This window comes from Hordeum vulgare, chromosome 7H (genome assembly GCF_904849725.1).
Source record: "Hordeum vulgare subsp. vulgare chromosome 7H, MorexV3_pseudomolecules_assembly, whole genome shotgun sequence".
NCBI lineage: Eukaryota > Viridiplantae > Streptophyta > Magnoliopsida > Poales > Poaceae > Hordeum > Hordeum vulgare.
The window spans coordinates 571,760,062-571,773,309 of NC_058524.1; positions in this window are offsets into that span (position 1 = coordinate 571,760,062).

The window sequence follows — 13,248 nt, forward strand, 5'->3', positions numbered from 1 at the left end:
AGGAGAATTCTGCAAGAATTATACGTCAAAGATATAGGCGGATTACGGATGCGATCCAAAGAAACATGAGGAAGTATCGTTCATGGGTACCTCGTTTGGTTTCCTCTTTTTCTTTGCTGGTAAGCCGGACACCAGATCACCAGAGTGACTTCGGGTCTTCCGATTTGAGGTGGAGAAGGAGATGAATCGGAGGAAACAGAAATTACATCTACAGAATCTTCCTGGCTTTCGTTGCGTTCATTCTATTCAAGAGAGGCAGAGGCATAAATACAAAGTTAACAATAGCGGATGGCGAGTGAAAAAAGGATAGGTTTTTACCTCCGAAGGTGCGTCGCCGACTTGAGATTCATCGGCTTCGGATGGCTCAGCCACAGCAGCTTTGCCCTTGCCCTTGGTTTTCTTTGAGGGCGGCTTAGCTTGCTTCATGGCTGGCCTTTTGGGTTTCTTGGACCAAAATTTATCACCTTTCTGGAATGGTATACATTATAAAAGGCCACAACTTGAATGAAACATAGGAAATAGAGACAAAGGGCGGGTTAAAATCGCTTACCTTGGGCGCCGGATTAATTTTGCAGAAGGGTTTGAGGCCGATTTGGCCACATTTTCCCGCAGGCTCGCCGGTCAGTTTCTTGATGATAGTGACAATATCCTTTTCCGTTAAAGCCGTATGGAAATAACATTGAGGATGATCTAAGGTGCCATCAAATTCGCACATAAGCCCGTCCCGGCGACTCAAAGGAAGGATCCACCATTCGACCCAGCAGCGAATCAAGTCGACCCCAGTAAGGCCATTGTTCGTCAAAGATCTTAACTCGGACAATACTGGGATAAAATCTGATTCATCCTCTTCGGTGAGCTTGTCCGGAAGTTTGAAGTTTGTTGGAAGGCGGTCTTTCCTATAGCCCGGAAGCTTATTTTCTCCTGCGGATGATGTCTCTTGACAGTAGAACCAAGACTCGCCCCAGCCTTTGGGATGGCTTGGCATGGCGAGTGAGGGAAACGGGCTATCTCTGCGGCGCTGAACATTTACACCACCAAGTTCTAGGCTGGGACCATTGTGAAATTCCGTCTGGCGATTTAGGTGGAAAAAGTACCAGAATAAGGGAATTGAGGGTTCCATCCGCAGATAAGCCTCATAGAACACTTGGAATTGGCATAGGTTACTTATCGAGTTAGGTCCCAGATCCTGGAGGCGGACGTTCATGAAAGCCATGGCGTCTCTAAGAAACTTTGATCCGGGCGGCTTAAAACCTCGCTCAAGGTGTTCAACGAAAACAACTATATCCCCTTCTTTGGGGTTAGGGAGATCTTCTCCGAACCCGGTACGCCAGCCGATAACATTCTAGGGGTCCAAGTTGCCCGTTTTCACATAATCTGCTAGTATTGAGTCATCGACTTTGGTAGGGAGCAAGTCACTTTTGAAAACGGCGCCCATGCTACAAAGGAGTAAAGTATGGGTGAATTTACACGCCTTGAATATCTACCGTAAGGGGTGAAATAAGTTCATTTGATTCGCCAAGTAATTTCTTCATGGACTAAGGGAAAAGCTTGACCTGCCATATAAAGATCCGGGTTGGGTTACTATGGCGACTCACGAAGTTTGGCTATTCACAAGAGTTATGTTCTAAAGGTGTCGGAGACATTTGCTCGAAACGGTGAAGTGTGAAGACTACAAACAGCTTTACGCAATGAGCAGGTAAACTACAGATCTACTGGACAGTCGAAAAAACATGAGAAAAATGACTGGATGTAGCAATTTACTACCAGGATAAGGTGATATCGTTCGTTTGACGAAATATTGTTCTAGAAACATGCAAGTCAAGGGCAGATAAATGAAGGTATTAAAAACATTGTCTATCTCATCGACGTTTGCATTAATCAGTCAAGGACAGGTAGCAGATATTCACAAAAGGCATCAAGAACATGGCGATGTTGAAACTCGAACAGGTCTGGGATCTGTTCCTAAGTGAGCGGTGACCTAACCTGATGATTTCGGTCGGAAGTGATCGACGGCGACGGAGGCTGTTGGAGTAGCACGGAAGTCTTGTCGAGCGCAGAGATCTTCGGCAGCGACGGAGTGCTTGGCAGACAGCGAGGTGGTCGACGGCGACGCGGTGGTCGATGGCGGCAAGCAGATCGGCCGCAGTACGAAGCTTGACGGCGGTGAAGATCAATGCGCGGCGCCGAAGCTTTCGGGCGACGACAGGAACTGTGGTCAGCGGCGGAGCCCTCGGAAGGCGGAGTGGTTTCCCCGCTGTGATAGTGGGGAGGAGATTGATGAGACTGGTAGGTGAGAAGCGCCGGTCCTGTCCCCCCCCCCACCTATCTAACAGGGCGGGCGCTGGAATTGAGGCGCCGTGAGCGGGAACCGCCGGAGGATAAAAAGATTCGCTATAATGGCGCTCCGAAAATTTTGGGATAACGACACCAAAGGATCTGTTGGGATTATGTCAGTCTTCCCAGAATTCAAGGGATAAGAAGAGGCCGATGAGAAATGGTTTGGCGATTTAAAGATTTTCAGCGCCAGATGGCGGGTTAAAGTTTCTGACATATAGAGAAGAATGAAGAATGAATCGCCTTTAACTGAGCAGAAATATTGGCGTGAAAAGAGTTCAAGTCAATCTGGGGCCTAATGTTGGGGATATTACCTGTTAATAACCCGCCCCAGTTGGGCCGGGTCAGCAAATCGGGCGATTCACCTGAGCGTGGTTTAGGCCTTGGCCTGGCAAGACCAAAGGTTGTATGGCGGTTTATAATTTCCGGAAGGTCTCCAAGCTTTAAAGGATGGCGACTTAGAGAACGTAGAGGTCACGATTTGTAGGAAGGAAAGTATCCTTGTAAAACCCTAGGGGTTCGACCTGTATATAAAGGCGAGTCCCAGGGAAGAAGGGGGTAAGTTAGAAATCATCGAGTGCTAGGTTTGGCGAGTTACGCCCTCCTTGTAATCGAAACTACATCAATACAACTCAAAGCAGGACGTAGGCCTTTACCTCCTCACGAGGGGCCGAACCTGGGTAAATCGCCGTGTCTCTCCCGCTCAACCCCTTTGAGTCGCCACCAAGGTGCGATGGCTCCAGTACTAAGTCCTTTCGCGAGGACATCTGCCGTGACAAAGCCACGACAAACGACGTCCATCCTTGCTATCGCAGGCTGCCGGCCTGGAACCCATCCTAGATCGATGAAGAAGAAGAAGAAGAAGTAACTCCAAATGAACAATCAACGGGCTCGCGTCAAGTAACCTTTACCTGTACCTGCAACTGGTGTTGTAGTAATCTATGAGCCACAGGGGACTCAGCAATCTCATTTCCAAAGGTATCAAGACTAGCAAAGCTTATTAGGTGAGGTATGGTTAAGTGGGGAGGTTGCAGCAGCGGCTAAGCATATATATGCTAACTTACGAGTACAAGAAATAAGAGGGGGAAGATCTACGCATAACGGACGTGAACTACTGATGATGAAATGAATGATCCTGAACACCTACCTAAGTCATACATAACCCCACCGTGTCCTCGATCGGAGAAGGAACTCACGAAACGGACAGTCACGATTACACACACCATTGGCAAGTTTTAATTAAGTTAACTTCAAGTTATCTAGAACCAGTGTTAAAGAAAGTTTCCACGTTGCCACATAACCGCGGGCACGGCTTTCTGAAAGATTTAACCCTGCAGGGGGTGCTCCAACTAGTCCATCACAAATTACCACAAGCCGCATAGAAATCCTCAATCACGAAGCTCGCGATCTCGTCCGATTCCCTAGTGGAAAACCTCAACTCTGAGATTACCCAAAGCATCACCGGAATCCCGATGCACAAGATATCTCGTCAAAGGTAAAACTAATCCAGCAAGGCCGCCCGGCGTGTCGACGATCCCGATAGGAGCCGTGTATCTCGTTCTCAGGACACGACAGATAAGCTACGCGTACGAGTGCCAAACCTCGAGTTTCCTCGCGGTGGCCCCGCACGGTGCTCTGTTTTGGACGAGCACCATCAGCACTGGCCCTCCCTGTATTATGTAGAATTACTCCTCGGGTTCATGACGCCCTATGCTTTCAGTATTAACAAAATTATTATGTTGGGAAAATGTAGTACCAATGTTGGGCCTTGCGAGACCGGCTTTAATCTAAAACGAATTATCAAGGGGGTCCCCATAACAACCCCGATCGTGTTAGGAGCGCTCGTTTATGGAACATAACACCGATAGCCGAAACTAAGGGGGGCAAAGGTGGAACAAAACACCAGGCTAGAAAGGACGAGCCTTCCACCTTTTACCAAGTATATAGGTCCATTAAATTAAATAGCATTTAAATATGGTGATATGACAAGGAACCCATGTTATCACATGGAAGCAACTACACCTGCGACTAGAAACGCTAACAACATGGTTAAGCAAGCGGTAACATAGCCAATGAGTGGTTTGCTAGGTCGAACAGGTTGAAGGTTATCATGGCATGATTGAGAGGCTGATATCTAACATGTGGTAGGCAACAAGACATAATCGATAGAAGCGATAAAACTAGCATGGCAATGATAGTAATGGTATCTGGGGAAATGGTCATCTTGCCTGGGATTCCGCTGAGAAGAAGAATGACTCCGAGAAGTCGACGAACCAACGTAGTTGAACGGGTCCTCACATTCCGATACGCTTGCGGAAGTCTATCGAGACGGAGGAAACCGGAAATAAGCATCAACACAAATATTCACCACATGATGCACGACATGATGCATAACCTACTATGATGCATGAACAGATCAATGATGCAAGTGATGGCATGGCAATTCACCTCACACAATCTCTACACATTAAGTGAATCTCGATATGCAACGAGTTGCATATCAACGAAACTCCACGATTAATTATTTAATTCACTCCCGTTTATTTACACCGCCATATTTAATTGTTGTTAACATGGCAAGGGTGTAGCGATGATCCTACATGTCCTAGTCGGTTAACACACGGAGCATAGAATGAGCTCCGGCACAAGAACATGCAACAAATATAACATGCCATGAATGCGACATGCATGCGAGTTACAACATCACGGCAAGAAGGGAAAGAAGCATATTTCGCCACGGCGAGCGAGAGGGAACCATGGCGGCAAATCAGAAAGGATGCCACGGCAACGTTCCTATCCCGACAACTCATCGAGATCTCGTGCCAACGTACTCGGAACGCGTGCGGGAACGGTAAATAAAGATGGGGTGATCCCGATACCGGGTTCCCATGTGTCGGGCACAACATAAGAGGACAACGTGCAACGGGCAACATACGGTGCAACACACGATACAACTCATACATCACATTCGTTCGTTACACGACACGTCTCATCGGTATACCTTCGACGCGTGCGAATCGGAGGGGATCGGGTCGTAGCGGACGTCGTGGAAGTAGTGGTACTCGGTCTCGTCGACGGTAGTCGTTGGCTCGGGGTCGTGGTTCTCGGGTCTTCGGCGTCGGTAGTCGATCACGTCTCCGTCGATGTTCAGGGTTTGTCGAGGACGTCGTGGTACTCGGTCTCGTCGATGACCCTCGGTAGCGGGGAGAGTACTTGCGAACTTCGACGACGGAAACCAGCGACACCACATCAACTCCGGCGGCAGCAACTATCATCGGCACCCTACGGCAAGCAGGCAAGCACCTACCTCAGACTACGCTAGCAGCAACAGCTATCAACACCACCAGTAACCAGCTATGCAACAGCAAGCTAGCAAGCTAGCAGCACCTAGCCTAACTAGCAAGGCCAGCCGCAAAACTACCTAGCAGCAAGCAAGCAACAACAACTACAGCAACCTAAGCAGAAGCTAGCACTAACCTAGCAACTAACGGCAGCACGATCAACAGCAACAGCGGCGGCCAGCACACGCAGCAGCATGCAAGGCAACAGTACGCAAGCGGCACCACTAGCAGCGACGCAAAACAGCACAAGCAGGCAACTGCAGGAGGAGAGGCCATGGCACAGCGGCAGCAAACAGCATTGGTAACAGCGACACGGCACGGAAACATGGCACGCAGTGCCAGCAACGGCAACACCAGCAACTATGGTTCATCAGGCAAGCACATCGATAGCAGCACGGCAGCAGCAAACCGTCAAGAGCAACAGGGCCCCGGCAGGGAACAAGGGCGGCGCGGCGCTGCCGGAGGGCGCAGGCGGGCGACGGGGAGGAAGGAGGAGGCCACGGGGACCTCGAGCGGCGGCTCGGCAAGGCGCAGAGCAGCTCCTGGCAGCGGCACCTCGGCAGGGGCTGGCAAGCTTGAGGCCAGCCAAGGCGAGGCCGAGGGGGCACGACGCGGCGGCGGAGAGTGCAGGCGGCGGGGAGCGCAGTCGGGCAGGGAGGCGGCGGCGCCTGGGCCTGCTGCAGGCGGCGGCTTGAGGGGCGCAGCACGGCGGGGCGCGGCACTGGAGGAGGCTACGGCAGGGGCTCGGGGCTCCTTGGGCAGGCTGGCGACCATGCAGGGAGGAGAGAGGGCGCTCGGGGAGGCGAGGCCGAGGCCGGCGGCGGCACGCAGGGGCGCTGGGGATGGCGAGGAGGAAGAAAAGGGATCGAGGCCTAGGGAGGGGAACGGCGCGAGGAGGACGAGGGATCTGGGAAGGAGGCGCTAGGTTGGAGGCTTGGGGCCAGCTGGGCCTTGGCCCAAGTGGCACAGGCTGGCTTCTCTCTTTTCCCCCTCTTTCTTGTTTTCTTTAAAGTCTTTTCCTTTACACCAACTTGCAAAGTAAGAAAACAAGGGAAGAAGTTGCAATTCCAACAAGAGAGGAATTTTCCCGGAGCCAGAGAAATATGGGGGATTTAATAAAATTGGTTTGGGGATTTTTACAGTATTTAAATTCAGACGAGTTTCGAATATATTTCAAACTTGCCTAAATTATAAACCATAACCAAACCAACCCCAATTGGACTGAGACTTTTGATGGAGACCCTATACAATAGATATTATTTATGGGCTCCACAGAAACATTTATTTGAGCACTTAAATCTGCAACTCAAATAAATGAAAGCAAAGGGAAAAGGAAAAGAACAAGGAGTGGCTAGGAGAAGAGGGAAAAAGAAAATGAACACAACACGGGAATCAATCACACCAGAGAAGATGGAGATGATGCATGATGCGTGATGAATGCAACAAACAAAAATAAAACACACTGCGTCAACGAATTAAAAGGGGAATCTTCTGGAGCGTCGGCATCGGGTTGTCACACATACCTACCTATATGCGGTATCTATGTGTCGTTCCAAGTAAATTTGCATATGGCACTATCTAAATCTTCAAGAAATAATCTGTTTTGCATGCCCGAACCGCTCATGTGGTGACAAGGGGCGGTTAGTATCTTCCATGCTAGGCGTGTTATCCTCGATATGTGTTTATTCACTATCATTCACGAGGAAGGGGCCGGTAATTGGAATGCCCAGTTCCATGCTCAAATCGAAAAGATAATTGCAAACAAAACTCCCCCTAGATTGTTGTTGGTATGGACGACACCCGAGTATTCGGCTAGTCGTGGAGTGTGATTGATCGGTGGTGGGGGAGTCAAAACTTTACTTTTCTGTTTGGGAACTGCCTATAATATGTATAGCATGGAAGATGGTGAAAACTCTTGGTCATCGCGTTGACAATGAAAGCATGCCACCCAAAATTATTTATCTCTGTTTTAAAAGCTTGAGCTCTGGCACCTCTACAAATCAATGCTTCCCTCTGCGAAGGGCCTATCTATTTATGTTTCTGTTGAGTCATCCTCTTCTTTCAAAAAGCACCAATTAGAGAGCACCTCGGTCATTTTTATGCTTTGCTTTTAATTGTTATTGAGTATGACTGTGACTGGATATTCTTTGCCATGAATTACAATGTTCAGTCAACCCTTGGTCTTTGAAGGTGCTCTGCATTTATGTTTTGCGGTCTCAGAAAGAGCTAGCGATATACCATCTATTCATATTGCTTCATGATTGTTTTGATTGAAGTGTTGACGTTTGAAACTTATTACTATTGCTCGGTAGTTGATTTTGCCATTGATATGAGTTTGCCATGAGACCTAAATGTCATTGCTTATGTGGTTAGCTTATGATCTTGCTGAAAATTTGAATATGAGTTAGACATAATTACAGCAACAAGATCAAACAAAGTTCATAAAAGTTTTTCTTTTGTCTCTTTCAGTTTGTCAACTGAATTGCTTGAGGACAAGCAAGGCTTTAAGCTTGGGGAGTTGATACGTCTCCATCGTATCTACTTTTCCAAACTCTTTTGCCCTTGTTTTAGACTCTAATTTGCATGATTTGAATGGAACTAACCCGGACTGACACTGTTTTCAGCAGAATTGCCATGGTGTTGTTTTTACGCAGAAATAAAAGTTCTCAGAATGACCTGGAAATTTACGAGGATTTTTTGTGGAATATATAAAAAATACTGGCTCAAGAATTACCTGGAGGGACGGAGCGAGGAGCCCACAAGCCGAGGAGGCGCGGCCCCCCTAGCCTCGCCTAGTAGGCTTGTGGGGCCCTTGTAGCTCCGTCGCCTCCAACTCCAGCTCTATTTAGTCTCTCTCGCCCGGAAAAAAAATCAGAGAGAAGAGTTCATCGTGTTTTACGATACGGAGCCGCCGCCACCACCTGTTCTTCCTCTGGAGGGCATATTTGGAGTCCATTCTGGGCTACGAGAGGGGGAATCGACGACTTCGTCATCACCAACCATCCTTCATCGCCAATTCCATGATGCTCTTCATCGTTCGTGAGTAATCTCATCGTAGGCTTGCTGGACGGTGATGGGTTGGATGAGATCTATCATGTAATTGAGTTAGTTTTGATGGGGTTTGATCCCTAGTATCCACTATGTTTTGAGATTGATGTTGCTACTACTTTGCTATGCTTAATGCTTGTCACTAGGGCCCGAGTGCCATGATTTCAGATCTGAACCTATTATGTTCTCATCAATATATGTGTGTTATTGATCCTATCTTGCAAGTTGTAGTCACCTACTATGTGTTATTACCCGGCAACCCCGGAGTGACAATAGCCGGAACCACTCCCGGAGATGACCATAGTATGAGGAGTTCATGTATTCACTAAGTGTTAATGATTTGTTCTGGTTCTCTATTAAAAGGAGAACCTTAATATCCCTTAGTTTCCATTAGGACCCCGCTGCCACAGGAGGGATGGACAATAGATGTCATGCAAGTTCTTTTCCTTACGCACGTATGACTATATACGAAATGCATGCCTACATTACATCGATGAACTGGAGCTAGTTACAAATCATCCCATGTTATAACTGTCACATGATGAATGTCATCCGGCATAATTATCCATCACCGATCCAATGCCTACGAGCTTTTCCTACTGGTCCTTGCTACGTTACTTTGCCGCTACTGCTGTTAGTGCTGCTACTGTTACCACTACTGTTGTCACTACTACTAATGTTACCACTGCTACCGTTACTATCACGCTACTCTGTTACTGAAACTTTGTTGCAAATACTAAGTCTTTCAGGTGTGGTTGAATTGACAACTCAACTGCTAATACTCGAGAATATTGTTTGGCTTCCCCTTGTGTCGAATCAACAAATTTGGGTTGAATACTCTACCCTCGAAAACTGTTGTGATCCCCTATACTTGTGGGTCATCAATATATAGGATTGTTTCATTTGGCTTTCAAAAAGATTACGGGCATTGTCGGCAGTGTACCGGGAGTGACGAATGGGTTTTGGGTTTTTACCAGGGAGGGGCCACCCACCCGGGAGAGAACCTAATAGGCCCATGGGTGGCGCACCAGCCCTTGGTGGGCTGCTGAGGCCAGCCCAATAGGACTATTTCGGCCAAGAGAAAAAATCAAAGGAGAAAAGGAAAAAAGAGGAGGTGGGAAGGAAGGAAGGGAGTCCTCCTTCCAAATCAAATTGGAGTAGGAGTCCCTCCTCCTCCACTCAGTCGACGCCCTAGAGGCTCCCTTGAGCCTCAAGGCTAGCCCCTCCCCTCCTCCTATATATACTAGATGTTTTAGGGTTTTTGAGGTACAAATTTGCCACGTGCAACCCTAACCCTTTATTGCGTAGTTCTTCCTCGAGATCAGATTTCTGCAGAGCTCGGGCGGAGCCTTGTATGAATAGATCATCACCATCACCGGCGCACCATCACGCTGACGGAGAACTCATCTACTTCCCCGTCTCTCTTGCTAGATCAAGAAGGCGGAGATCGTCATCGAGTTGTACGTGTGATGAACGCGGAGGTGTCGTCCGTTCGGTGCTAGATCGGGACGGATCGTGGGACGACGGTGATTTGAATCACGAAGCTGTTCCACTACATCAACCGCATTTCTTAACACTTCCCGCGTAGCGATCTACAAGGGTATGTGGATCCGATCTCCCTCTTGTAGCTGAACATCACCATTATTGGTCTTCGGGTGCGTAGGAAATTTGTTGTTTCCCATGCAACGTTCCCCAAGAGGCGCGGGGCTTGGAAACGGGGCCGGATGGGGAAGGAGGGAAGGGGGGTTCCTCACCCTCCGTGTAGTCGAGCAGCGGCTCGGGGAAGTCGGTTGGCGGGGCGTCAGCGTGGTGGCGGCGGATCCGGCGAGTAGAAGCCCGGGGCGGGGCGAGGTGGCGTTGGTGGCCTGGCCCTGGTGCGGCTCCGGCGCGGGGTGCGGGCCGTATCCGGTTGGGGGCGGATCCCAACGGCGGCGAGGGGAGGTGGTGGGGGGGCCGATGCCGGGGGCGACCGATGGTGGCACCAGGGGCTGGCGAGCGGAGGGGACAGGGGCGAGCGAGCAATCTGGGAGGGCTGACGAGGGGAGGGCGAGGCGTTGGAGGGCCGATCGGTGAGGGAGCCGAGGTGGTGGCGCCGCAGGACGCGGTCGCCGGTGGCTAGGGGAAGGGTCGCGCGGCAGTGGGGCGACGGTTGCCGGCGCGGTGAGGGAGCTGAGCGAGAGGGAGGACGAGGGAGCGTAGGGGATCTGGCTCGAGGGGGTGGTGAGGCTAGCGCGAGGGGTGGTGAGGCTAGCGATGGGGAGGGAACGGGGCGAGCGAGGGAATCGGTTTCGTGGCTCGTCCCTGGCGGCGGGGGTGGTAGTCAGTGGGGACTGGGGGCGATTTGGGCTAGGGTTTTAGGGGTTATATACCCCTGGGTATAGGTGGGCTGTGGGGTTGGCCTAGTTGGTCCGGGGTCTTTTGTTTTTTTTATTATTTTTGTTTTCTGTTTTGTTAAACAAGAGTATTTTAGTCTTATAGAATATGTAACTTTCACCAGTAATTATAATGTAGTAATAGGCACTGTCACAAAAAGGTTTGTGATTTAATTGATGCGGTTTGGAATTGATATAACTTATAAGCACTCTAAAATATTGTTTAGGCCTCTAGTTTAACTATTTTGCGGCGCCTAGACACTTACAAAAATGTTGGTTTCAATTTTCTAAATACTAGGAGAATATTTGTAACCCAAGCATGATTTTTATTTTACAGTTTGAAGAAATTATTTATTAGACTTAAATTTTAATTTTAATTTAGTTTTGGTTTTTCAATTGGAAATCTGGCTTAGTTAATCTTGTTGACATGGCACCCTTTAGCGTGTGATTACTGTAGGCTAACTACATTAACTACTATAACTTAATTCGAGGATGTCACACTGCCGGAGCAAGCCGCCAAACAACCCAAGCTCTCAAGCTCCAAGCCCCGTAAGGCTATCCTGCCGCGCATCAAGGTCGATGTGTGTGGGGACCCCGACTTACGAGTTGATTTCACTGGATCATCGTGCAGAGTGATCCCAGAGATCAATGCTCACTTAACACACATAAACTAAATAACAAGAGTCTAACATCCATATATGCAGTCTCATACAAATAATGACCATTGCGGTCTAGTCTTACATATATAGGGCCTTGAAGGCGAACACACTGATATGTCTCAAACGTATCTATAATTTTTGATGGTTTCACGTTGTTCTCTTGTCATCTTTGAATGTTTTATGTACCTTTTATATCTTTTTTGGGACTAACTTATTAATTCAGTGCCAGTTCCTGTTTTTCTTTGTTTTTGGCTCTTTCCAGATCTGATTTTGGAACGGATTCCAAACGGAATAAAATCCCCGAAATGATTTTTTCCCGAACGAAAGAAGATCAGGGGGCCTGTGGGCCAAGCCAGGAGGGCTCGAGGGAGCCCACAAGCCCCCACTCTGCCACCAGGGGGGAGGCGGCGGTGGGCAGGCTTGTGGCTGCCCTGGCGCCCCCCTTACCTAGATCTTGCGCCTATATATTCCCTAAAAATCAGAAAAAAAATTCAAGGGAGCCTCGAAAATACTTTTCCGCCGCCGCAAGCTTCCATTTCCGCGAGATCTCATCTGGAGACCATTCTTGGCGCCCTGCCGGAGGGGACTTTGGAGTTGGAGGGCTTCTTCATCATCATCATCGCCCCTCCAATGACTCGTGAGTAGTTCACTTCAGACCTACGGGTCCGTAGTTAGTAGCTAGATGGCTTCTTCTCTCTCTTGGATCTTCAATACAAAGTTCTTCATGATCTTCATGGACATCTATCCGATGTAATCTTGTTTGGCAGTGTGTTTGTCGAGATCCGATGAATTGTTGATTTGTGATCCGATTATCTATGATATATATTTGAGTCTTTGCTGATTTCTTATATGCATGATTTGATATCCTTGTAAGTCTCTCCGAGTCTTGGGTTTTGTTTGGCCAACTAGATCTATGATTCTTGCAATGGGAGAAGAGCTTGGTTTTGGGTTCTTACCATGTGGTGACCTTTCCCAGTGATAGTAGGGGCAGCAAGGCACACATTGAGTAGTTGCCATCAAGGGTAACAAGGTGGGCTCTGTCGTTGATATGAGATTGTCCATCTACATCATGTCATCTTGCTTAAGGCATTACTCTGTTCTTTTGGACTGAATACACTAGATGCATGCTAGATAGCGGTCGACGTGTGGAGTAATAGTAGTAGATGCAGAAAGTATCGGTCTACTTGTTTTGGACGTGATGCCTATAGATATAATCATTGCCATAGATGACGTCACGACTTTGCGCGGTTCTATCAATTGCTCGGCAGTAATTTGTTCACCCACCGTCTACTTGCTTTCATGAGAGAAGACACTAGTAAACACTACGGCCCCCGGGTCTATTCACATCTATCGTTTCCACTTTCGCTTTTACTTTGCTTTGTTACTTTGTTGCTTTTAGTTCTCACTTAGCAAACAATCTATAAGGGATTGACAACCCCTTCATAGCGTTGGGAGCAAGCTTTTTGTGTTTGTGCAGGCTCTTGTGATACTCCT